The sequence below is a fragment of the Meleagris gallopavo genome, chromosome 1 (genome assembly GCF_000146605.3).
Source record: "Meleagris gallopavo isolate NT-WF06-2002-E0010 breed Aviagen turkey brand Nicholas breeding stock chromosome 1, Turkey_5.1, whole genome shotgun sequence".
Lineage (NCBI taxonomy): Eukaryota > Metazoa > Chordata > Aves > Galliformes > Phasianidae > Meleagris > Meleagris gallopavo.
In genome coordinates, this window is record NC_015011.2 from 67,772,813 (window position 1) to 67,776,275 (window position 3,463).

Consider the following 3,463-nt stretch of genomic DNA (forward strand, 5'->3'; position numbering starts at 1 on the left):
GTTGGCCTCCTATTTATGGTATCTACATGAAGCATAGTACTTTGTTGATAATGAACACTATAATTATGTGTGCTCCATCAAGTCAGAATACAGCAATATAAGTGCAGTTTTCAAGACACAATTTGTTCCTTAGATGCATTTTAACCTATTTGGCACAGTCCTTTTCCAGTGTATATATTAACAGCCTGTAACAGTCTTGATCCAGAAAAGTTTTTACGAGTGCACCTAGCTCTGAGCAGGTGACTGCATTCTTGATACTTGCTGTTCTTTGCTGTACTATGCTTTAAATGAGAATTAATCATTCTCCTTGCAAATGGTTTTAAGATTATGTTCATTTTCAGAACTGCAACTCTGCAAAAATGCTTTTTATCTTATATTTACTTTTTATCCTCTCATGGAAACGTCATTTCCATTGTAAACTTTCTGCTACTAAAATGTATTTGTCTTGTTTTAGTGCTGTTCAGAGATTGACAGCTCTGGAGCTAAAGCTTCTCTGCTTAGTCACAGTATTAGTACCATCATCATACTTGACTCAACTCAGATGTCCTATTTCTGAAGTAGGTCTGACCAGGCAATTTTTGCTGGAAAAGAAACTCTTGACGTCTTATATCCTTGAAGAACACCCAGAAAAAGGCACCCCTTGCACTGACAAGTGACTTGTGTCTTGTACAGCACATGTATTTAGACATACATGTACAAACACTCCTTGGTGCACTTTTTCATGTTTTATGAACATTTTAATTGTCACTTTGTTTAATGAATATAGCTTCTTACAGCTAGACTACATTTATAATTCACTGTCTTCACCTCTCTAGCCTATAAACGGGACAGGCAATACAACACTAATGTGTTTTGGATGCTGTGCGCATGATATCAGCTAAACCTGAAAATTCTGAGGTGTATAACATTGTGGATGTATGTATGTTTATATAAGATGCTTCATCAGTTGAAGTGATTTCTGTTAGGTTCCTGTAACAGCTGTCTTACTAGCTGAGATTGACACCTGATAGGGCTCTCGAACCTGAATTAAAGATTTTAGGGTCCAGGGATTTAGAATCCAGATTTTAGGATTCCAAGATAGGAGACTGTAAAATTTGTCTGTGATGCATTTTGATAAGTCTTATTTAAGGCAGAACTCCAACTGCTTGCATTTAAGCTTTTTGTACTCAAACTAAGTAAAGAAATAAAAAAAAATACAATTACTATTGTAATGCTCTTTTCATGTGAATATTTTACATATTCAATTATTAAAATACTACTTTTAGGCCAGAAGTTTTGTTCTCAGGGTATGTGGAAGGCTAAAAAATTCACCATTATTTGCACATACTCCATAGGGTCTGCCTTTTTGGTGTTTCACAAATTTTTAAAGTCTTTATAAGCCTGACAAATGTCTTCCTCACTTAATTTTTCTTCTCAACTGAGTTGGAGAATGGAGGCATAATACCTTTGATCATTTATCATGCAGTAAAAGCAATGCTTGCATGGTGACAGTCAGGACTTGCTGCTTGCCCCTGGCTGTATCCGACAAGGATCAGTGATTAGGTGCTCACTTGACACTTATCACTGATTTTCTTCAGTTTGTTTTCCATTTGCTCAAAATTCAGAGGTTATTTGGAAAGGAATACTTTTTTTCCCTTACTTGTACTTGCCTCTGATTCTCTGCAGTGCCCAGTAGACAATGGAAAGCAAGATCCTGCTATCTTATTTGGCCATATAGTAACCAAACTGTTCAATTTGAGAGAGATTAAAGTTATCAAAATATTGCTGAACTTGTGATCTATCCTTACTTATTAAGAAAAGTAACCTAACATTTTAAGCTTCTCAGAAAGTGCAGTGCAGAAATTTGGCTCATTAGATACAACATTTTTGTAACTGGTTAGGTTAGGGATTTGGTTCAGCATTAGTCTATGGAGTTATAAAATGAAATAATCTATACTTTTAGTTTGGGATTCATGCTATATAGCTCTTAGCATGACATTTTATCAAATCTTACAGTTGGATGTACATGGCAGTACCAAAGACACTGTTCTGATTTTAATGAAACTAAATTCCTGTTCCAACATTTAGATGAGAAATGTATATGAGGACTCATATGTGTAAATGGCCTATGTGAAAAGTGAGGGTCGTCCACTTTTGGCTGTTCTTCTACAAGTTCACAGCGGAAAGGAAAGTTTATGGAATATTTATTTATATATTACATTTCCTCAATTTCATAATGGTGGGACCCCTAGATTTCCTCAAAATTAGTACAGTGCAACTTCACTCAGCTCTTGGGTGTATTGGGAAGAGGAAAGGTATTCTTTCAGTCCCTCTTCTAATATTATCTGAAACTTGTTCATGTGTTTATACAGGACTAACCTAGGGTGTCTGAAGTCTAAAAGTCTGAACTTCTACAAAATGAGATTGCATCCTGAAAGGCACCATTATAAATTGATTCTGTGGCTGTTTTGTTTTTTCCTCTGTGAAAATAGTACCTATAGTACTATAAAAGATTGAGTTAGCATTAGGACAGTGATGAACAGCTACAGAACATTCATTTGAAAGTTGCAGAGTACAAAACAGCAACTACATTTTTAGTTCTCTTTCAGCCATCTCAAATACACAGCCCAGCTGAAACAAATAATCCTGAACTGGGAGGAGCTGTTGACACCCTTGAGGGTAGAAAGACCTTGCAGGGGATCTTGACCAATTGGAGGTTTGGGCAATCACCAATTGCGTGAAGTTTAACAAGAGCAAGTGCTGGATTATGCACCTTGGAGAGGGCAACTCTGGGTATGTGTACAGATTGGAGGATAAGCATCTGGAAAGTAGCCCATGGAAAGGGATCTAGGGGTTCTGGTTGATGTACTGTTGAATCTGACCCAGCAGTATTGCCTGGCAGCCAAAAAAGTCAACTGTACCCTGGGATGCTGTCTCGCTCCGATTTCTAGGAGGGAGATGAGGTTCTTTTAATATTATATACCCGGCGTGAAATTAAGAAACAACGGTTCAAATGTTGGTCCGACCAGTTTATTATAATCCTAATCAGGGAGACGGGGAAGGGAAGGAGGGCGATAGAAAAGAGAGGAAAGAAGCAAGAATTGCATAAAGCGGTGATAGTCACCACCAGGATCCAGCAGCGGTCCCGTTGCACGACGTTTCGATGGTCCGAGGTAGAAGCAGCAGGGGAGGGAGAGAAGCAGCGTGGCCGGCCTTGGGCAGCAAGCAGGTGGCAGAAGGAAGTCGCGGAGCCGATCCAGGAGGAAGCAGCAGGACTCAGGTAGCAGGCTCAGGGGAGTCCGCCAGCACGCAGGAATTCCGTGGTGAGGGATCTGATGGCAGACACCTACCCTCATGGTTTTCGGTTCCTCCTTTTATCCTCCCTAAGTGACATCCCTGGGCGCTTGAGCAAGAGTCGTGAGATAGCCATCATCCTGAGATAAGTCCACACAAAAGACCACTTCACAGCTATTTAGCTGCAGCT